At 35.9% G+C, this 25,234-nt stretch overlaps 2 protein-coding genes across 5 annotated transcripts in view; one reads left to right on the top strand and one right to left on the bottom strand.

Moving 5' to 3' along the window:
* qin (tudor domain-containing protein qin) overlaps window positions 1-25,234 on the top strand; it is a 467,903-nt gene that overhangs the window by 420,262 nt on the left and 22,407 nt on the right. The window contains exon 2 of one of the 4 annotated variants that reach the window (XM_076523081.1): window positions 1,555-1,597. The exons of the other annotated variants lie outside the window; for them this stretch is intronic. The gene's annotated coding sequence lies outside the window, so the exon portion shown is untranslated. The remainder of the gene's footprint in view (window positions 1-1,554; window positions 1,598-25,234) is intronic. 4 annotated transcript variants of the gene reach the window in all.
* LOC143259711 (uncharacterized) overlaps window positions 1-25,234 on the bottom strand; it is a 175,815-nt gene that overhangs the window by 143,269 nt on the left and 7,312 nt on the right. The gene's annotated exons all lie outside the window — the stretch shown is intronic.

The following is a 25,234-nucleotide window of genomic DNA, read 5'->3' as shown; positions in this document are numbered from 1 at the left end:
AATAATTTCCGATTCAAATAATTATTGAATATAAATTTTATGAAAATACTATTTCAATTAATAATTTTCTTTTCCGCAACGTAAATAACTATTTTCAATACATGTACTTATCTCTGTGGCGTCAAATAAATCTTGAAATGTTATTTCATACAAAGAAGAGTGTTTTATTAACTGTTTCCGATATTTCGTTAAATATTTCAAGACGCGGCTGCCCACAACACATATCATCAAAAGGCTCATCGTCTACAAGGTCTAGAATGTTTCACTGTAAGAATTGCGGAACAATGCGGTACCACAAGAAAGAATTGATATTCTCTTGCCGGTTTCTTCGTCGGTGTCCATTATCCTTCCCGGGGCAGCCGTAAACTCGATTCTATCCATCGGCAAGCATCAGCGTCCGAAAAACCATCGATAAATTCGATTTGGCTGACTCGATTAGAAAAAAACGTAGACCGAACGAGCTTTCTATTTACCGCAATATTCGGAACGAAGTTAAGAGATCCTGCCCGGATAGAAACGAGGGGCGGTCGCACGCTCGTCGATCATCAGTTTTGGTTGTTCCCCGGTTGCAATACACACTTGTCTGTATCGCCGGCACGTGACTTTGGTCTTAAGCAAGCCTTGCCCGGGGTTTGTTGCGGGGTACGGCATAAAGGACGATGCATCGGCACGATAAAAACGAACAGCTGGGGCAAGCAGGAACGAGAGCCATGCGTTCCACGAAATAACGTTAACTCTGACACTGTCTGACCAGTCACGTGCGCCACCGGAGCCTTTTAAATTCGACGTTTCTCCCGGCACGACACGACGCACAAGAACCGTGGAAAACACCTTCCCCGCCCCCGTGAAATAATTTTCCTCCTTCTTTTCTACCCTTCCGCGCCTGTCTCCGCGATTCCGATTATGTGTTCACGTTTCAACGGGAGACAACGGGTACAACTGCTATTATGAGATTTGCTGTAAACATTCGTGTCGGAGAATTTTCTCGGATGTGCGCTGAAAACACGAACTTTTATTTCCTGGGACAACGATCGAAACAGTGACGATGCATTTTAATTTGGACTCGGAATCTCGGATTTTTGAGTAACTCCGATGATACGTAAACTGACGATGATTGGAAAATTGCTGCTATTAGTTGGGGGATGATAGCTTTATCTAAGCTTATAACAACAATTTATAAAAGCACGTCTGTAAGTTACCGAGATCTATAAAATGTATTTTTTAAATTTTCGTTATAGGCTAAGTAATAACAAGTAATGGCGTAAATTTTAAAAAGGTATTCTAGTCATTGTATTGGAAACTAGTTCCTGTGATATCCTAAAAAAAACTTTAGATCGCTTGGGGCAATTACAAAAAAGAAGTTACACTGTTTTAAAATGTTACACTGTCTTGTGAAAATCAGAAGCGGAATAGCATTTTCTCGTTCGTGGTTTAGTTCTCGATGAAATTCATTTCGTTAAGCGTTACACAACAGCCTGTAGAGTTAACGTGATCTTAAAATCAGTGTTCTCGTGCGATGATTTTATACTAATGATTACTGTCTTTTTGTTTCAGGTAAGGTGCATTGTGAGATAGAAGCATAATTCAATGCTAATCTGTAAGTAATAGAATCCGATACTTATCAATGACTAACAGTATAATGTGCGAGATATGTTTTACAAGCTGTTAGAAAAGCGAGCCACGTAACAATTGCACACTATAATTGCTGCATACATAAGAATTTCAAAAAAGTAGTTCTCATTCAGTGAGGAAACAAACGGTAACTGTTTCCATACTCTTTATTCAATAAGTATCGCAATTTTCAAGAACAATTAAAGTAGTGAAGTTCGATTGAATCTATAGGATGGGATAAAAATAACTTTCTTTTGTTAAAGATGAAAGAAGCTCGCTTCGTTTCAATCATTGTTCAAACGTGCTTAAATTTTTATAACTCTAATAATCTTAAAAAATAATAATCTTAAAATAATCTTAAAATTAATAATCTTAATAATAGTTAAGAAATAATAATCTTAAAAAAACTATGCATATATTATTTTTGGTGAAGTTCACAGTTTATTTTCGAAATTGAAAATGTGATATTTTTCAAAATTTTCGTGCTGAGTGCAAAGAATTGTTTTTTATCCAACCGTAATATTCCTGTCGGAATTTTTTACTCGGTTCGTTTACAGCGTTGAAAGAAAAGGATAAGATAACGTTCGAAATCCGATTTTCCGTATCGAATTTCATATGCAATTTAACACTCACGATGAATGGTGAATTTTAAAAAGAAATCAACGAGAGAACCGTTTAAGACGTGAGCCGAAAAAATTGTATGAAACTTCGCCGTCTGCCATGAAAATTCTGCAGAAACCGGTGTGCCAGGTGAATGCCATGGAGCGCATATTTTCTGAAATATTCTTGTTGAGCAGTTGACCTCCTCGTGTAATTAAATCAAATTGACTCGCAGCCTGGCTGAAGGAAACTGTTTAATCTTTTTTTCGGAGGGTATCGACGCGCGGTGAAATAAGTTCTCCGCTCGTGAACCTTTTGTCACAAAGAAAATCGGGCGGGCATCGATCCCTAGTAACAGGGCGAAGAGGCATGCAGCCTATTGTAGTAGAAAGTACTAGAAAACTTTTCCAATTAAGGAAAAAATTGGAGCCTTTGAGCAGTTAGTAACTTAAACTATGCCCCGGCGGTGGACGTTGTACCTTTAATTCGGCTTATAGTGATTTACATACAGCAGAGGAACGTTTCGAAAAAACTGATTGCTCCCTGCTACTCACTTTCGGTGTAAATATCGTTTAGTGTAGTAGGTGAACGCAAAAATGATTCATGAAATAGAGAAATTCTTATTTAAATCGGATTTGACGATAAGTTCGATTCGAATTTAAATTGCAATGTGAAACTTCTTCGAGTAATGAAACTGTAATTACGCTTGCTACTTAATGAATTTATGTTACATATGTGTGTACAACACACAATCAAGTATACGTTCATTGCTTTTTTAATTATATCAGCAAGACTGATTCAGATTTACCCTAGGACGCTTAAAACACTAAAAGGTTCAATATTCGCTTGGGGGAGAATCATTTTGTATCCATATATGGAAAAGGGCTATAAATATTAATTTTTCTGTTCGTTGTATATTTATATATACAATACCGTTAAATAATACATTTACTCACCTATCAATGCAAAAATAAAATATAAAAAGTTTGTAAAAGAACATTGTCAGAACAAGAATACATGTTTAAAATTCTATCGACATTTTTTTAATCTCTTTTATAATAAGTAATATAAATGGTTATCGACATTTTAGCCATAACTTTCGAATTCACTCCGAAAACATTTTAAATACGAGAACATATTTTTTGTATCGAAGTTTGACAATTTCTGAGGAAAGAATTCCCGAAGATCACTTTTTCACAGCTTCTTTGCTGAACATCGTTCCAAATATGCAAAGCTCTAATTCGCGAAGACGTTATTAAAAAAGATTGATGAATGTCTACTTTGGATACACGCAGGAATCCTCCATGCAATAATTCAAGGCAGCGACAGTTAGTATATAGAAAATTACTTTACGTCCATCATCATCTACATCCCGGTTCCGGTCGGAAACTTCCCTTTCCGAGGAACAACATTCCTCTCCGTCAACTTTTGCGAATGGCACACCGAAACGAACCGACTTCGCTTCTTCTGCTATATAATCGAGTAGTCATTGGTTTATTCCTCCGCTATGCGGACGAAACAACGAGACCGGGGACCCGTAATGAATGTAATTTAAAATCGATCCGGCGGATGTGTTCCGCGGTGCAGGCATGGGGTCGTTCGCCATCTTTGAAACTTCGTTACGTTGGGATGAATATCTCAGTCGAGCGGGTTCGCGGCAACTTTCCACGCCGTGACGAAAACTCCCGAAAGTTTTGACATAATACACAGTACGCGTAATGTGATTTCGGATGAAATTATTGTTTGCACGAAGACATCCGTCTCGGTCTGGTTAACGACGACCTCGCCCTCGCGTCGCCGCACCGCACCGCGGCTCCTTTGGAAACACATGATGGAACTGTCGGTGAACTGTCAAGACACGTTATTTTTCACTTTAGAGTACTTCGGTCACACAGCACTTCGACATCCAGAATTGAAACGCCAAGTTCTATTTACAATGGCTGCGAAATGTGTTCATACAATAACTTCCCAATTCTCAACGAAATTGTTCGTAGTCGAACTGTACGACTCTACTGTAGAATATTCAAGCTTTAAAATGTATTCAACTTTTATTGTCACTGAACTATTTTTTATGAAATTATAATACTTCAAATACGTATTCAGAGCGTTGTACAACACGAGAATGCGTTACGAGTTGTACGAATTCGTGTTATATAGTGGGCAATGAAAGTATTCAAAAGTACAGCTTTTGAAACGGTATAACTTTTCTGAAAACTGAATTAAATGACTTGAATTTGAGATGTTAGTTTACTGAACAATAACTAAAATACTTGTATACAATTTTGCTATATTATAGTAGAAGAAATGTTCATTCACTGTGGGGTCACCGTTGATTGGACAGATTATCTAATTGAAAAGTAGAGTATAATTCCGAACACTTTATGTGTTGTATAACAAAGAATTGCCTTTCATAAAAGAGTTTGATAACGAGAATAAATTATCGTGTAACCATGGTGTCTGAAAGCTTTGATCATAACGCAAGTAATGCCACGAAAGTAATTACTAAATTTTACACGCAAGAACTTAATACGTAGTATTATCGCGACAAGCTTTGTCCCGAATACTGCAAAGAATTCATTAGCGAGTGTTGCGTTCAATGAAAGAGGAATGCATACTGTGAAAGCTTACTTTTAATCGCATCCCAGGCATCAAAGGCCCGTAGAATGTTGTTAAATGCTTCGACGTTCCCGCTTTAGATATTTAATGAAAATAAGCTATGGTCTTGGTGCGATTTAATAACAGAAGTAATTAATTGCAGCTTAAGTTCTAAGATTAAGAAGTTCAACAGTAAATATGTAGTGGATAAAAGCAATCCGAGTTCCTCGTAAATTTGTTTACCGTGCAGCAAAAATGGCAAATGGAAAATAAACTTGTTTAATGAAAATAAATTCGAGTTCGCAGAATGGCAAACGGTTTAACTGAAAAAACGAAACCTGGATCGAGCTTATTTTCATGCCAACGGTTCGCGTCTTATATTAAGGGGATTAATGCGGTAATTACATTATAAATGATTTCTGAGAAAATAGTGCGATAAATATTTTATGCACAACTGTTTTATATGAAATAGGTGGTTTTTTTTTAAACACTGCCATGTTGAATATATGTATAGGTCATTACAAGAAACATTTTCAAGATGCACATCAATTAAAAATTGGATTCGAGATTTTATTTCACAGTAAAATTAATAGATTAGTTTCTTTGAAAATATGAATGCATGGAAATACATTTGAAAGTTCAGTTCGGGAAATAAATTGTTTTTGCGTATGCACGACAGAATGTAAACAATTTCATAAAAGCAGACTCAATGGAGCGTAAATATTGTTTATAATTTGTGGTTTAAGAATAGGCAAGAAGTTCTACAGTGAAACATCGTTATTTTCCAAATAAAATCGCACGAGTTTCTAAATTTCAAATAAGACAGGTAACACAAATAACTTTCGTTTACGTTCTTCAAATCTATGTCTGAAAAATTCTCTAGTCTGCTGATCTTTATGCAAAGTAGAAATTGTTTCCATGAATTTCAAAACATAAGAGCCAAATGCATTGTTTGTTCTTTGAATAATTTTAATACGTTGAAATTAATATCTCGATATTCGTAAGGTCTTGTAATATTTTCACTGTTTTATATTTCACCTATCATCTTTTGTCATAAATGCATAAAACCAACAATCTACTGGTTACTCTCATTGATTACTCACCTCAATAGATTAATTTATCATTTTTAAGCACTTGAACGATAAAATTTAAAAAGGCAACTTTGTGAGAATTATTATCGACACATAAATTCAAGTAACTGTACAAATGACAGTACAAAAAAGCACCGGAGTGAAATCTTCTCTCAAATTATGACATTCATTACACTTTAAGAAAGTGACTGAGAATTTCTTGAAAATTCACGTTTTTGAAAAATTTGTTCGCCATCGAAATTTAATTTATTTGAACGCAGATATATGAAACTGAAAGTATAATGAAGAAACTGTGTAAGAAAGTGTAGTGAACTGAGTTTTATGTTAGGGAAAGCCTCATATTGAACAACTTTTCCCAATTGAACAAGTTTATTCGAGTGAAATAAATAACGATAATGTGACAATTACACATGAACAATTATTGTTGAATTAAAATAGAATTTCCTTAACGCCTGGTCACGATTGAATGGAAATCTTCGGTAATCAAGTTTCGAGGACACCCTGTAGAACTGTAGTGCGGCCAGGCGTTTTCCCTCATTGAAAGTTTATCTCGGAGTGGCGGTCTAACAGGCGAAAGACAGATTGCGAATTACTAGGCCCCGAACTAAATGAATCCACGGGATTGTATTTCAATCTTCGCTCGTGGCTGTCCGGCTAATTGAATTTCTTCGAGACGATCGCTTCTTAATTCATCCTTTGCCGCGAACACGTGAAACAAGGCCGACTAACTGAGAATCAGTCGTTGGAACGTTACACAACGCTCTATAAACGAGCATTAGTTTCATGAATGGAATCATTTTACGATAGCCATCGCGGAGCCTTCTCCTGTTCGATTGTTATAACTCCGTTCTTGTTAACTCCCGCTGCATTCAAACGGTAATAAATAGTCAGCGGATTTTATGCAAACTTAAAATTCTGTTAGACTGTTTTTAACTTATCGAGTATATTAACCCGAGAAAGATAACCTACGTCGCAGAGGCGCCTGCGAAATAAACAACTGACTGCACCGTGGATGACGCAAAGACTGGAAGCACCCACTTTGCCAAGGCATGTGCGAAGCAACATTGAAAATATTCTTCCAAAATCTGCTGTACAGGCTTCCACAGATGATGAAGAAGAACCCTCAGCCAAAAAAAGGCGTTATTGCAGTCTTTGCACGTCTAAAAAGAAAAGAATGTCAAAGATGACCTGTGCCAAATGCAAAAAGACAGTTTGTGGTGAACACAAGAAAGACGTTTGTCATGACTGTCTCTAAAGAAATTTTTTATAATATTATAGTTTTTTTTACACTGATTATATTATAGTCTACTAGTTTGCAAGGATAAAACACTATTTTTTGTGATATTTTACGGGATTTGTTCCCATAAACCGAAGACTGTTGATTTTTGTTAATTTTTCATAGAGATCTAGTGATTTAAGTTTAAAATTACTTAAAATATAAAAAAATATAATATAAATGCATTTTATTTTTACAATAATGCCAAACCTTTAAAATGACTAGATTAACTTAAATAAATATCCATTGTTAGTATAAAATTGACGCCTTAGAAAAGCATGCGCCTCTGAAGCGTATGGTTATCTTTTACGTACGTTGTCATATGGTTATCTTTCTAGGGTTAAGAATGATACTGTATTTATATTTAATTCCTGTTTGTTGCAATCGAAGTAGGGACATTTTTATTTTGCATAGAGATCCACAGTTTAGCAATAGAACCAGAACGCAATAATCACACAATCGAATCTGTTTAACGTGACTCGAAGCATATGCAAAATGTTATTTCTCGTTTCTAGAAAATCCGTGCACGTAAAAACATACCGAGTACGGAACACAGAAACTTATCATCAGCACAGAATATTGCAACCAACAGGTTATATAAACTAAAAGTTTGATGGACTTTCAACGTTTCGAGGTGAACCGATCGACGTTCTCGAATTTTCGCGAAGTGTTTTTCATTTCTTTTCCATAATCATTTCCATGCCTTTGTCTCTAATGTGTTCTATTAACGAAGATAAAGCATACTTAATCGTTTCGAATATTCTTCAAACACGCGTTGTTCTTGCACAATCTAGTCATGACTATGTTAACACTGCAGATAGTTAAGTAAACGATTCAAGAAAATTACAGAATTGCCACTCGTTCGCACATCCGAACTCCTGTTAAGAAATCCTACAACAGAAAAAAGACGAGCACAATTTGATCACGAATACGTTTTATCCTTAAACCCTGCAATTTGTTACAAAGTTCATAGTCAGGTAGTCAGGTTGTTGACGTCAATTCACATTCGGTAACAAAACCGAGCACGGCACACACATAACGCAATCATTACATTGCCGTCCAAGAGACATGGGCGACACAAACTGAGTTCGCCATTTAACGAACGTGAACACCTTTCGGCGCCCAGAATGGTAGGGGAGTTGACAAGGTAAACATGCTTGAAAGGGAAGTTGCGTAGATTATCGCAACAGTGTACGTACATCGTCGAACAATGAACAATGACTACTGAGAGCGAGCCGTTGGTTGACTGGTAAAAGAATGCGACGCTGCCTTTTCGCGCGCCTGTTTCCGGTTGGAGAAAACCTTTGAAACGAGACACGCAATATTCGTCCCGTTTTTTTTTATGCTCTTCGAATCATTTATTTGCATACTTGAAAATAGGATTAATCAATTATCTACGGGACATTTCGTTGGCATTCATTTTGAGATCTTTCTATAATAGTAGATGTTCCGCATGCTTCGGGTGTAGATTTTTCGAACTTCTTAAAAAACGTAGAAAGAAGTTCATGGAAAGATGTGTAACATGTTGTATTCAACATATGTACAACAAATGTATAAAAGCCTAATACAAACACCGTGGAAAGGATAAAGAAAACACTTTGATCAGCTGTAACTATATAATTTCAGTGTCCTTATTCAAATTACAATACTTCGAAACTCTGAGATGTTAACTCTTTGCACTCGAGTGACGATTCTGAGGCATCGATCAAATTTACGATACGATTTTTACATTAATATTTGTATTTCATAAATTAAATCTCTATATATTTAATTTGATATAATAATTTATAATGTATAATTTAATTTAATATATATAATTTTTATGTCAATAATCAGACGATCAATAATTATATTTAATCAATGTAATGAATGTAACAAATTTTCATTTTGATTAATTTATTTAATATTCGTTTTTTATAATTATATTAATAATTTCAGTAATATTTTCATTTTTAAGAGATCTATATTTATTTATCCAGTAAATATTCTTATAAAATTTTAAAAACTTATTTGTACTCTTTTAATTTATTAACTACATTAATAATGACGATATTTATTTTTATTTATCGATCACTATACATATATCCTTCTGTAAAAACTTGTTTAATAAAATATAAACAACCTTTACGAAAAATTAAAAATTATGACATCCAACATTTTTTGAATTAACCAATTTAAATTCAATTTTAAATATTATTATAAGTAAATTAAGTACATACAAAAAGAGAACAAACATCGAATACGAACAGAAATCTTCTAAATCAGAGGAAATGTTTAGAATTCTGTTCGTTAGAATATCTTCTGAGTGCAAAGAGTTAAGGGTTCTATTTCTTCAACGTGTTAAACAAGATCTATATATTATACTTTAGAAACTGCACACACTTGTGGAATAACCTAATAAGATCGTTGGAGAACTTTTCTATTGTCGCACAATTTAACCTGGAAAGGGAAAGACGATAGTCGCTGCGAGCGTCAACGTTTCCTATCTTCGAGGAAACGGCAGATTATACAAGCGGAAAGCTTTCCGAAATGAAATAGAATCCGCCGGTGGCTCGAAAGAGCTGTTCGTTACTTGTATTTTCCGTTCGGCGACGAGGAGCAGTCAGTTGCGTGTGTCGTAAGTAGCGGAGAAACGGATTTCCGTGGGCAGCTGGGAAAGTAAGTGTTTTCCGATGCAAATTTCCGATACGGTCGACGGAAAGCTGGCCCGCAAGGCCATTGACGAAACCGTCGCGGCGCGGCGCGGCGGGTGCCGTCGAGTCAAGGTTTCGCGATCTTAAGTTCAGATCGATGGACAGAGGCCAACAAGGATTTCCAGTTGCTGAAACTGGACGGGACCGCGGGCTGTGAAAACTTTCGACTTCGTTTCGCTTTATAGGCCACGTTTCCGAATGAAATATCTATCTTCCGGCCTTCCCGGGACTTCGAAGCCTCGGAAGAAGCCCGCCGCTACCAAAACAAGAACAACGACCACGATATCGAGATTGCTCATGGTCTTTACGGCGTTGTGCGGCTGTAAATCGACTCAAGGCTCCTTCGCCAATATTCTGCGTGTTCTGGGAAAATCGCTGTGTTCTTATGTTAATATTGTTCGAAAGTTGTGCAACGCTGCAGTTGATATTTAGACCGTAAAATTAATCTCGTTGATCCGAGAAGTTTGACGGGAGATCTCTCGAAAAATCTTACATTATGGAGCAGATTTCTTTCTGGAAATACTTAGCATGGAAATAATAAGAAAGACTGAGAGGAGATGGTTGTAAAACCTCTAAATCCAAAGATGGTGAAACTTTGCACGCACCCAAAGTATGTTATATCACAGGAACAGCGGATAATATTTTAAACAAGTTGAAACAAAAAACGCGCCGTTTTATTGTGTCTACAAAAATGTGTGAAAAATTGATTTCGAATATTTATATTGTATTTATATTATATTTTGATATTTGCATGTATATTTAAAATATGATCGTCTCAAATTAAGTTTTACAAAATAATTTTCACAGTTCTATGGACACAATAAAACGATACAATTTTTCTATCAACTGGTTTTTACTATCATTTCCTATTGCTAAGATATTTTACGAAAAAGGAAATATTGATATATTTTCCAAGGCTGTTTTCATCGCTTTATAATAGAGCTGTTTTAAACATAACTTACTTCTACACAATGTTCTATCATTTTTGGATTTTACGAGTTCATAAATATCCCTTGTATGGCGTATTTTATAAATGACGCGATCGTCATCATTGTCATTGGTATTCTCCCATCTCTCAGATAGCTTTTCTTTTCTCTTTACGAAAACGCAGGATAGCCAACGGAAATTGACGCACAAAAATGGACAATTTAGGAAGAGGAGATACGATCATTTGAGCCTTACGTCTTGTTTTTATAGTTGTTGACAATCGGTAACTATAAAAAGGTTCGAATAATCGTATCTGCTCTTCCGAAATTGTCCATTTTTGTGCGCAATCTGAGCGCGGATTGGGGAGAAATTACTGTAATTTGTTTCAGACCTCTGAGCACTGACTGATTTCAGACCTAAAATATCATTTCAAATAATATGTTATTTTATTTTATAATTGTTTGAGATAATTAAGATATAATTGATAATTAACGAACTAAAAACGGGGAGCTTCTATTAAAATTATCAGACGCGATCAATTTTCAGCTGAACTTCACACGCTGGCCATACAGCATTCGAGAAATCTGACGTCGTGAGTGAAATGAAATCACTGAATCGGTAAACTTGAACGGAAGAATGGAAAAGCAGTGCAACTAGAGACACTCGCCAGCTGCGTATCGGGGTCTCGTTCGTGAGCATCCGTGTCGGAACACGTCAGATTGCGAGCTTTTACATGCAACTGCCAGTAGAATTTCCAGTAACTGGAGCTGGCTGATCAACGAGCATATAAGAGGCGCATACCGAAACTATCGTAGCAAGTAATCTCTTTGCGAAAAGATGGTTTAGTTTCGTTTCAGTAGAGAACGAGATCGGATAGTGGTTCGATGGGCTATCAAGATGTCAGCTGGTGACAGTCCAAATGTTAGGGTGCTGTTCGTCGCACGAACAAAGGAACGTTGAAGCATCGTGTCCAATTGATAATCCGAAGAAAACGATTTTCAGGATTTTTTCTAAAGAAACAAGTAGACCGTTTGTCACACATTTGAAGGCATTAGGTGTCGAAACGAATCCTTTTCCATCTATTCTAAGAGTAACATTGCAACGCTGTTTTGCGGTTTCGAAGCGTCGCAATAACAAGTTTTTGCAGTCAAGAACTAGTAGATATCGATTGCAACTAACTAATACTGCTATCCGATTAGTATATATGTATTTAATCGTACAACATTGAACGGACAGTGTACATAGATGGAACAATCACTTACATTTTGAGCAAATGAAAACGTGTATTAACGTTATTAAACGCTTCTTATGATGCAATATTGCAAATACATATTGATAGGATCATGCACAATGTTCTCTTGTATATCATAAGAAAATACTGACCTTTTCCTTGAACATTATATGTATACAGGGTGTCCCAAAATTCTGGTACTTTCGAGAAATGAGGGGTTCCTGAGGTACTTTCAAGCAACTTTTTCCTTAGCAAAAATGCAATCTCCGGCTTCGTTTGCAATTTATTAACGAAAAACAGGGACCAATGAGAGGCGAGCTCGGCTGGCGTAAGACAGTGAACGGAACTGGGCGTCGTTCGCTTGTTGGCTCGGCCGCATTGCGCCAGTCGAGCTCGCCTCTCATTGGTCACTGTTTTTTGTTGATAACTCGTAAACGAAACCGCGGATTGCATTTTCGCTAAGGAAAAAGTTACTTGAAATTACCTCAGGAACCCCTCATTTCTCGGAAATACCATAATTTTGGGACACTTTGTATAACAGTTTACTGGAAACTCTAGGGTTGTCTGTCAATTGTTTAACAGAATGAAGCAAACGGACTACACGAGTGCTGAATCTACCTTTGAGTATATTGATCATTGATACTTAACTATATAATCTTTCTATGGGTGCGGTAAAAACAATTATCAACAATTATTCGCATAATTCTACAATCTCTATTCGAATAATTTATGACGAATAATAAATAATCGTTATTCGAATAAAATATTCGACTAAAAAGAATTCATTCGGATAATTGTCTTAGATAAATATTTATTCGAAATAACCCGAATAATGCCCAACTCTGATACGTTCTTAAGATGAACGTGGAGGAACGGTGTCCCGCCGAATTAACAAATGGAAACTGCAACGGCCGCTATCGTAAGATCGGCATGCCATCAGACTCCTCGGATAGGCCGTGCTCGATCGGATGACAGAAGTGAGAAGCGCAACCTTCTGAGTTTCTGCATCCTCACCTGCATCGCCACGGATGAACGAATGGTCGCGTCGCGTCGTTAGAATTCCTAGCGTCATTCAGCGCAGACACGCGCGCAGGGTGAAAGGAAAAATATGCCGCGTGGCGCAGGTTTCCGCGCGTACGCGGCGCGTGTGCACGCCGGCATTTGAATAAAATTAGTCTAATCTGATTATCCGAGTAATTGCCTCGGTCGGTCGAAACCTAATTTCGAATGATTGTAGGTTAATTGAATCGATATTCTAGACTACTTCATTTCTGTGAATCATCATGCTATTTCATCTTCTGGTAATACCATCCCTTCGTTTTCTGAATTATTTTGCTGCTTAACTTTTGCGCAGCCATTTTCCATTTCTCTTAACTCGAAAACTTCAAAGAATAAAAAATATACAATGCACTTTTGGAAGCATCCAGAATAATTGGTATAAAGAGCTATATTTTCTATTTGTATTAGTTATAAAAGCATTAACGAACATCTAGAAACAGACAAAGATATATATCTGTAACAAATATTTGCACAGCTGCAGTTTAAACATAAGCTAATAAATTTCTGTGTCCAAAGGACAATGAATCGCTAAATTTAATATATTGTGATCAATGGAATATTTTTGTAATTCCGTGAATATTTCGCACGTTCAATTTCGAATTCCTCATCCGTTCGCAAATGGTTGATAACCAATTTAAAAAAGGCAAAACAATTTTCATATAATAATCGTTGCAGCGGACGCATGCATTCCACGATTAAACTTTGTATAATTTCAACGTATTAAATTTATAATTTTAGTTTGGAACGACATCGAGCGGGCCGTTACAGTTGGTTAATTAATACGTTTGCTTCTGGCCGCATCGGATCGTATTATTCTCGCAAAAATAAATTATTAACGCGCAACATATTGTCGAGCATAATGCATTTATGCTCAAAGAAGAGTAAAATGGTTCCAGTGAAACGTGTATCGCATGCATATTTATTAAAACAGACAGAAAACAGCGGTAAGAACAGCTACGACGATAATAACGCATAGTCAACGATAGTTTCCTTTGTCTGTCACTTTATGTTTTGTCTACAAAATCACTAGCCATTTCTTTTTTAACAGAAATGTACGAATGTTTTCATCAATGGATAAACATCTATAGATATTAAGCTATAATCTCATTAGGATTTTAAATTGTTATAAATAACAGTTTTGAATGTTTATTATCGAGATCATCTTTCATAAGAATTACTTGTAAAACATCTTAAATTGTCTTTTACGTAATTAAATATTGCTTATTTCATATCATGTATACGTTTTATATTTTTACCTGGCAGGTGAATTAATAGATATCATTTCCGTTGCATTTCCCTACTTTTATTTGTAACATCGAAGATTTTTATTAAATACATTCATTGCAATATTACGTATATACTTTTCCTATTACAAACATTTTCGTCAATAGCAATGGTTCTTTATTTAAACGAGAAGAAAACTGTAACCTACAAAAATGGGTAATTATCTCAAAACATCTCAATATTGAAAAAGGCAGCCGTCAAATTGACATAAATCATAAGAATATGATAAATTCCTCTAGTTGTTTTACTTCTGGAAACTATATGTTTTTGTGATTTAAAAATTGATTAGTATTATTAGCACAATGTTAGATTTTATTAATTGTAAATAGAACAGACAATCAATACTACATATATGCTTGCACTTCATGTATCACGTAATTACTACACGTATCAAGTAATCAATATCTCAATTCTATCGTCTTATTTTTTGAACAGTCTGAACATCATAATCACTAGTTCTCGACTGTTATATTTTTGCTTAGTAACGGAAGTTTATCGGTTCACCGCTATTCTAAAGTGTATATTTTAACACATATTTCCCTCCAAGTAACAGAAGCAAGCTCTCCTTATCGAGTATACTTAGAAAAAGTAATCAACATTTTTCCATGACAAACCGTAACAAATATTTCCTACCATTACTTTTTAAAACTCATACACCTCAACAAATCAAACAAAATTTATTCATTTTCATGCCGAACACGTACCGCGCGAGTTGCGGCGAAAACACAGTGTGGTCATAAATAAATAATTAAAAGAAAACTGTAACTCCACCGGGAATTTGCCGATCGATCGCGGTGTTCATTTCAAAATAAACAATTCTTCGTTTCAACGACAGCGTCGAACTATCGGGTCCAATGCGGAATAAAAAAAAAGGCTGCGACAACGTAGAGAGAGAGAGAGAGAGAGAGAGAGAGAGAGAGAGAGAGAGAGAGAAGAAAGAGAATCGAACGAAAAATGCCACACGGAAAAAGGACCACTCTATATATAGGATGCAACGCGGAGTTGCGTGTCCAAGCCCACCGGTGTCCGTTCGCACGATGTGTACAAGTGTACCAGCGGATCGGTGCATTCACGCGGCGCGTAGGAGTCGCGGATTATGCACCTATGCATTATTGTCACCGTTGGTTTGCCCGCGCGACGTCGAAATGGAATTTATCGTGGCAGGCTTCGAACGACGACGAGTCACGCGTCGCTCCCGCGAGCAGATTTATTTGCCCGTACTGGACACTAGGTAACGTCCAAAATAAATTCCGCAATATAAATATAAATCGCCGCTGCGTGCGATCCGGCCGCGGTTCATTCCCGTTTAATTTTGATCCGCGGATTGTCGATGGTCTCGAATGTATTACGCTTACCTTACAAGGTAACGCGAATGGTCCACTTCGATTTTTAATCTCTTGCGAATAATAATATCCTCTTCGATGGCGGATAGATAGTGCTCTGATCTGCGGATTACGTTCGCAAACGTGGGTTTTTTTATTTTGTTTGTCATTCCAACTAAGCACAATCTTTGAACAAAATTTCGTCGATATCGTTTAGTGAAGTAGCCCCTCTGTAATCTAAAAATAATTCAAGTAATTTGATCGAATTTTCATAAACTTATTGTACACACGCTGACTCATGATTATGGGAAATCATAGAAATAGTAATGGACAATTTTATTGAACAAAACATGCTTAGACATGTTTCACAGTTGCTACTACGGTTGCGTTGCACAGGACTCTACTGTACAATCACGATGTTCATATATTCTCGTGTTACCTAACAATGTCAAGATCGCATAATTCTTTGAGTGTAGAGTACATCAAACATTTGCTACCTCTCTGCATTTCGCGTGCAGTGTACTTCTATTGGATATCCAATCGATCATATGCTACAACGTGCAATTAAATTACCACAGTGATTATTCAGCTACGCTATATTATAACGAAAAATTTATATTCTTGATTTTATTGTATCGATTAATGCCGCGTACGTAAAACAAAATCATTTGCAAAGTGCTAAATGTACGAATTTTTAGTTATTCGCTAAAACATTCGGACACCATTTAAGAAGGAATAAGTTTTTAAAGATTTGATCAAATAGCTTAAATTTTGCTTGAGATATTAGAGAAACTAGTTCACTGCACAATGTCTAAACAAATTTTTGCGAAATTTGAAATTTGTTTTCATTTTCATTGAAAATTTAATCGAAATCTACAAAATGTATTGTTTTTTACATTTTAAGTCATTAGATTTTGTCGTTAATCCAATCACAGCTTCTGCAAAAAATTTGGAAAAATTTATTAATTTTCATAAGAAGTCCGAATATTTCAGTGAGCAAGATATTGTAGCCGCTTACTGCGAGATGACCAATTGCTATGCCTTTGGTTCGTTCTCGGGCTTAATTAACTTTCTATTTATGGAATAAAACATATTGAATATTTTTATTCCAAAATAAATGAAATAAAAAAAATAAAATCTTGCGCCAACAGTATGCGTTAGCCAGAGCAACGTGTTTGTTAGGCAACTTCTAATTTACGTACTATGCATCGGTAAAACCGAAAAGGTCAGGAAAAGACCGTTCGAAAGAACCTAATAAATACGTCGACCATCGGTTCACCTCTTCGCCTAAAAATTTCACAACGAGACCGCATGTAGGACTCGGTAATAGTATCTGCACGTGTCTGGCGCGTTCACGTGTAACTGCCGCTAATTCCTATGCAACGCGATCGATACAGATACGATCGCCATTAATAAATCATCGCGTCTGATATCAGCATGCTGGAATTTCCTTGATTCTCCCACGTCCTTGAGAGCGTTGGACGGAGAAAGAGCGCCGGCTGTTCACCAAAACACGGATCAAAGCACGGAGACGATCGGTCCTCGGTGAAACACACCGTCGACTCCGTTTCCGGTCTGTCTGATTTTCTGTTTCGTGGTCACCGTTCGATAACGGACGCTATGTACAAAGGCCGGCTCTCGTAAAAAGATTAAACCCGTCGATTTCTCTCGGACGAAACCGCGGCGCGCACGCATCGCAAAAATACAATATATTTGCCAGGCCACTGTTCGTCCCCGTTATTTCGCAACCGGTCGGTTGCTTTTGTTTCCTCGTTAGCAACGGAAACATTCGCGGGCACGGCTTCCTCCGACGTCCCTTTCTCCGACAGGTTTTTCCGTTCCGACGACGACAACGACGGCAACGACGACGGTGACACACGCGACACAAAAAGACACCGACGTCCGAAAACAATAACTAAACTGAGAACCGAACGGACAGGGATCCGTCTCGTTGCCTCTGTGATTTCATATCGAGTTATTCGGTCGTAGGAAGGATTCTTGAAATTACTCGGATCGGATGTTTCCGACATTGGACGATTTTATGTGGCTGCCGTGATCCATTCAGATCTTCATGCGATGATTGTTCTTTGTCATGTAAATCGTCGCTAGAACGCGGATTTTTATGTATTTGTGGTGTATGCAAATTTTGAAGGTGAAAAGATAAAGTTATTGGTAATGGTGATTTAACAGGCATAGTCGTCTGAAACAACTTAACCCTTAACTGTTCCCGACCTGAGAGACCGCAACTAATTACTTATGCATGATCCTTGTTCATAATTGTAAGAAAAATTATAAAAAAGGGAACATCTTTAATACACTTGTTTCTACTCGATCGAACTTGGTCCTTTTCATTATTGATGAGTAGATAAGAACAATTGCTATTAATTTGTTATTGAACACTTTTGTCGGAAAAAGCGAATTTTTACTTTCACCAAATTTCAAGTTCAAATAATCTCCATAAAATAGATTCTTTTTTATCAAGAAAGTAAATTAGACGGTGTTAGACACTTCTGCGTGCGATTAGATAGAGCACATCGTAGAAGAAAATAAAAATTGTACCAATTAGCATTTTCATGTTAGTGAGAGAAAAAAGCACGAACATTTTTTCCTGCATTCGTTTTTTGTATTTTTTTTTTAACGAGTGCACGTTTATTAGTTCTTGTTAATGTGACTTTTATGCATTCTTTATTAATAATTTTTCAAACACAATTTTTATATAAATCTCGTGTACAGCTCTGTACCTAACGTTAATATCCGATACGAGAAATCAATCTTTGTAACATAATTTAGATATAATATAAACCTTTTTTCTCGTACGTGGAAACCTTAAAATCTTTCACAAATAATATCGACCTAATCTAAACCCATTAGACCCGAATGGAAAGGAATAAGGGTTGTACTAATTGTCGCTGTTGATCGTTATCGCGGCTGCTTGAGGAAATCGATGGAATCGTGCTCGGTGCGTAACGTGGTGATAATATCCCTTATCAAATGTTCGCCGATGGTAAGTGATACAGGGTGATTCAGTAACTGGATGCAGCTCAATATCCGTTACTACGAAGATCGAATAGAGATTTGACAATCAGAAATCGCAGGCTAAAGATTACCCCATACCAGAACGAGCTAGCGATTAATTAATCTAACGAATGCAGGTTTGTCTTTCATTTCTTAAGCCATGGGAACGACCTTCAGTCGAAGACTAAGTTCCATATCAATCACAAAACCAGTTCGTTTCTTTCAGTAATCTTCCAGTGTAGATATGTAAACGATTTGTAAGATCAGCAATAGCGGAATTACACGTATGCTTGCAAAATCCTTGTACGTTTCACTGACGAACGATAGTTATCTTGTAAACGGTGAGAATGAATCGGAATTACACGATTAGTAATTTCATGCAGTGTTTAGATTCCGTGAAATAGGAACGAATGTTCCTGGCTGAAGAATTATATTCTACTTTCTTCTTCCTGTAAATGTTACTTCTTGATATCATAACTTTTAGACTTGCTACAATCATCAAATATTTTAAAAGTTTTATTCGACTACAGTAAATGCTCCCTAATTGACCCTCAGTTTTGGAAACGAAAATGAACAATTTAGGAAGAGAGGATACGATTATTCGAGCCTCGCGACTCGTTTTTATAGTTGTTGACAATCGGTAACTAAAAAAATGAGCCGCTAGGTTCGAATAATCGTATCTCCTCTTCCCAAATTGTTCATTTTTGTGTACATGTTGAGGGTCAATTTGGGAGAATTAATTTGTAATTTATATAATAATGTATATTTATATATATATATTAATTAATTATGCTGTACTCAGATTCCGGCGAATAATTCAAATAGTTGCCTGCTTTAAAAGAACGTCCAAGAAAAATAAGTAAACGATAATTTAAACGAATCGTATCGTCGGCAATTGTACGCAAAAGTTATAAAAATGTTTTTCCCTAGAATTTTTTTAATAGAAGATCAATAGAAAACTAATCCTTCGTACTGGATGCAAGTTTGGAATGGACGTCTCGCGCTTTCGGCGCAACTGACAGGTGAAAACAAAATGGCATCCGAGCGGGTTCTGTAGGTAACTTTTAACAATTTCAAACAGGAATATGAAATATTAATCCATACAAACGACGAAACAGTGTTCCATTTACTTAAATTTGCATCTAACGTTTAAACAAAAAATCGATCACGCTATCGTACACCAGTTAATCTCGAAGATAAATGTATAAAAGATTCTCCCTTAGTCCCATGCTCTCTCTCTCTGGTTACAATTTAACCATCTTTATTCTATTCGCAATATTAATACTTAAACAACAAATATATTAATTTAACATGAATTTCTGAACATGGCCACGTCTCACTGGCAACGAAGCTGCAAAAGAAGCTTGCAATCTAACATCCTGGGATGGCAATTGTAAAATCAGTTCACCGGATCTAAAAGCATCTATTGAAAGATCTGTTACAAATCTGTGAAATATCAGGTGTGATATTGTGATTGTGAAACATCATAACGGCATCCAATCGAAAGTTCACAATAAAATTTTATTCGAAATACATTCGGAGTATTTATTCGAAATGTTCGAATAAAATTTTATTCCATATAATACTCGAATAAACTTGTATTCATAGAATTTATTCGCAATTTTATTCGAAATATTTCTCGAATCAAATTTTATTCGAAATACATTCGGAGTATTTATTCGAAATGTTCGAATAAAATTTTATTCCATATAATACTCGAATCAAATTGTATTCATAGAATTTATTCGCAATTTTATTCGAAATATTTCTCGAATCAAATTTTATTCGATATATTTCTCGAAACAAATTTTTTTGATTCGAATAAAATCGTATTAAAAGAATTGATTCGAGTACAATTTTATTCGAATAATGCCCAACTCTGCGACACAACCACTTTACAGTACCTGAAACCAAAGGTTGTTAAATTTGTATCCGCAGAACTTGTAGAAATGGTAACCGCAAAAAGAAATCGAAGCAATCTGTGCTGCATTTATTGATTAGGTCTAATAGAAGTTCGTGATTGCGTGCAACATTTTAAAAGGAGGAAGAACTTTTTTCGTCGCGTCGCCAATGTAATGGCAACAGGAAAAACTACAGCAACACAGTTTATTTACAGCAATTTCCTGGCGACCTCGTTAACAAGAAGACATTTCTTCCAACGTTACATATCCACGCCTTCCACACGCCTCGTATAGATTCTAATTATATTTCGAATTCTCGTGCGTACGTGCAACGACATTTACACGTATAACCCATAACGAGGCGTATGGAACGAGCATGATTTAGCCAGTCTGCAAAAATTATTAGCCGCACGCTAACTGCTCGCGAGTGTGTCGATTCTGCGACATCATTAAATTTAATGAAGAAATCGTTACAGGACCGCGGCGCCGGTGTCTTTAAACGCTTCTATAAACGATCGATTCCGATTCGTGGGACCGATCGTCGTACGTAAAAAACGACCCGTTGCAGATACCTTCGACCGGCTCAAAGTGCCGATAGAATGCCACAATTAATCAGTCGGTGAGAAATAAATGGTCGTCCGGGCACGTTAGCGTTGTCATTCTTTTGGCTATAATTGTCGAACGCGTAGGAATTCCTTCGGTTTGTTTTTACCGTGATAAGATAGAAATCTCACTGTCCTCGGTTCATTATCGTCGATCGTCGAAATTAAACCCACATGTCTACTTTAATTTTACTGCATTTCCGAGCAAGAATATCCGATAATCGGGAAAATAACTTAAATCTGTTTCTGCATCTTCTGATATATTTAAGAATTAAAATTTATTTATAACTATTTCAGGTGAGACTGTGTTTTAATGATAATTTGTTGTCAAGTCATACAAATATTTCATTATATTAGAAAACTTCGTTCGTTTTAATTATATCATGAGAAAATCAATAAATAAGCAAATAACATTATTTCTACCGAAGGTGTCAATAGACACTTTTTAATCATTTCTATTTAACACTATTTTTACCAAAGGGATTAAAGAACATCTTTCAATAATTTTTAATAAATATTATTTCCTGTATTCTATGTTTTCTATGTAATTGCTTCTCGATTTTTGCTATATTATATTTATTATTATATAATAAATATAATAAATTAGGTATGAATATTATATTTATTATTATATAATAAATATTTATTATTATATAATAAATATAATATAAATTTAATTTAGCAAAATAATTCAAAATTTGTTATACTATACAATTTACCGAATTAATTTTTATATTTAATATAATAAATATAAATTTTTATTATTATATAAAATTAATTCGGTAAATTGTATAGTATAAAATATCGATAAAAATAGTGTTAATCAAATTCCGGAAATCATAGGCCGTTACCAATGAACCGAATCAAGACTTTTAAAATCGGCCGATAAGAGAGGGTTGGCTCGTATACGTCGATCGGATTCGTCAAAAGAAAACGGAACGATGCGAGGGTTCGCTCTAAAGCTGCGCTTCTAAACCAGAAGGTGGCCATAAGCAGCATGCTCGAGGGAAAATAACGGCATGGAAATCACGACGAGCAAGTTACCGGGCATAAAACGGTCTCAAGCAGCCGTTTCTGCGCGAGCAAACGCCGGATACTACTAAGTATTTATCTTCCGAACGGGCCGCATTCGAAATGCAAATTGGACAACCGGAGCTTGAGTGACGGCTTTCCGCGAAAGTGGCGCATCTTAGGCTTTATCGAGTTTTCAGAGTCACGCGTTGCCCCCCGTGCACAGAAGCTGAGAACAAACGAGATATTTTCTAACCCTCCCCGCGCCCCAACTTGTTCCCAACAATGCTACCTTCTGCTGCCTGCCTCGGTTCGTGTCGATCGGCGATTCGAAAGGCGTTCCACTTCGAGCCATTTGCTCGGTCTAGATCGAGAAATAATTTTCATTCAAGGATCGCTCTCTCAGCCTCGCTCTCTTTACGCCGTACGACCGGTTGAACCTCCGCAAACCATCCGCCGGACGTTATCGGCATTTTATCTGGAGAATATTTACAGCAGGGACTCGAAACCGGTATGATTATACCGACACCGATATAATACCGAAATGGTTACATTACCGAAATGTACGAGTAACGAATTCGTTACAATACCGTAGTGCATAAATATATGCAAATTTAATCTTTACGGATCCGACAGACAAAAAATGGTGTGGCGTAAAGTAAATACAGAATTAAACATTTCAAATTTAAGACTGACAGTGAAACACGGTGGTAGGAGTGTGATAGTGTGGGGTTACAGTTATAGTGGGATCTCGTCTGTAGGTATAGGCGAACTAGTTTTTATCGATGGTATTATGGACAAAATGAAGTATTTGGACATTGTAAACAAAAATTTAATTACAAGTGCTATAAATATGGGTATACGTGCAGTTTTAAGTTTTATCAGGACAGTGATCCTAAACACAAGGTCAGAATTGTACAGGAATATTTATTAAACAATTGTCCAAAGGTACTGCATCCTCCTCCTCAATCGCCTGATTTGAATCCAATTGAAAATTTATGGGATCAATTGGACCGCAAAATTTGTACAACACCTACAAAGACAATAACAATGATAAAACAACGTTTGTTAGACGAATGGAAACGGATTTCGCCGGATTATTTAAATAAAATCATCTGTAACATGCCAAAACGATTACATGAAGTAATAAAACAAAAGGGTCAACCGACAAAATATTAATATTATGATAACATGATTAAAAAGATTTTCATTTTATATAAAATTAATGTAATTCATTCACTGTCCGAATATTTTTGCGACGTAGAATTTTGTCACAATCTTGTTTATCGCTTATTGTATAAAAAACCATGTGGAATAAATAAACAAAATTTATGTTTCTACTTACTTTAAGAAGTGCTTTATTATATGAGAAGAAACAATTGATTCAATAATACTATCTTAAACAATAAAAAGGAACAATAATTCTTCTAACAATATGTGTGGTGTCCGAATATTAATGCGAGTCACTGTACATGCTGAAAATATCTCACTGTAGAACGATCATGAACATTAGAGTCGCATCATAATCATGCAAACTACGGTTAATTAGGTATGAATTATAAATAAATGGTGCACAGTTAACAGAAATGATAGAAAGTATATAATGTAAAAGTAGAACCACACACACAATTAGCGATGTACTGAGAAAAGTAGGTTACCGCTGTCGTGTAACCAGGAAAAAGTTTGATTAGCCGTATTAATAGACGAAAGCGTTTCGAATTTGCTACGTCACGCATTTCTAAACATGAAAATTTCTGGAATTCGGTCGTATTCAAGAACGAGTCTTAACATTTTTCGTTCAAACGAAGGAAATAAAGATTCGAGGGAATCGAATTCGCAAATAGAATGTCAAGTAGAATCCGCGTTTTCTGTTACTGCTCCGCTATTTAAGCAAAGAACATTTTCTTAAAAGAGGCCAGAAACAGTTGGTTAAGATACATTTTGAGAAATTAAGTGAAATGCACGAGACTCGTTTAACATTTACTAGAAATTTAAAAAAAACAGTTTTTAGGCAAATATGTGACAAAGATATGTACATATTATGTTACGTTTCAGTCGATTCTGCCGTATATTATTTGCAGAAATAAATCTTTACTTTCATTCTTTTTAGGTTTTATTTAACTCATTCCAAACTTTCGTACGATAATTTAGTACTTACGGTAAATGTCTGTAAATCAATTTCATATCAGCTAAAATATCTTCTAACTACGGCACAGAGTTTGTCATCTGAAACCGTTAAATCTACATTCGATTGATAGATAGATCGAAATTAGAGATCCACATTTCACGTGTATTTAAGTGCACGTGTAATTACCGGTATCGAACTTTAACCCGTGTAATAGGTACCCATTGTATATCTATGTACATTACACACGTGTATTTCTATTACTCGAGTATCTTTTATTAAACGTATATTTTGTGTTACGTTTATTCCTTGCAACAATATTTCCAGTAGTAGAGAAACTTCTGTGCAATCGAACATTTTTGATTGATACGTAATGTTACGAAAAAATTATAATATTATGGAAAAAGGTCCGAATAATGTCGTGTTTGGGTTCACTTTCATTGGAAAAAGCTCCTCAATTCATTTGTGATACTTTAATGATAGAATATTAACTCTCGTACGTCGAATGCAGGGTCATTTTAACTTGCCAGCAATAAGAAACCAGTTTCCAACACAATCATTATTATGAGTCAAAATTACTTTGCATTCGTCTCCCGTGATAATCGAAAACTATTTGTTTTCCGAAGATTAAAAAATGTAAAAGTTTAAATTATTATCCGGGCCTAATTCCCCATCTGCTTACATTGTATGCTGTTGCTCTGTTGTTGGGTCTTCGACGCTCGATAATTGTAAGATCTATTATTCGTAATCTTCGAATAAAATTGTTTCATTAACAAAACATTTTTGTTAAATATTCGTGTACACTTGTATTAGAAGCACGAATTTTTAATTTCTTAATCCCGTGTATATTAATACACGGTTCAAAACCGTGACCTCTAACAGAAATCAATC

Source organism: Megalopta genalis, chromosome 6 (genome assembly GCF_051020955.1).
Source record: "Megalopta genalis isolate 19385.01 chromosome 6, iyMegGena1_principal, whole genome shotgun sequence".
Classification (NCBI taxonomy): Eukaryota; Metazoa; Arthropoda; class Insecta; order Hymenoptera; family Halictidae; genus Megalopta; species Megalopta genalis.
The sequence above is the reverse complement of the archived record's forward strand: the minus strand, read 5'-3'. Positions and strand labels throughout refer to the sequence as shown.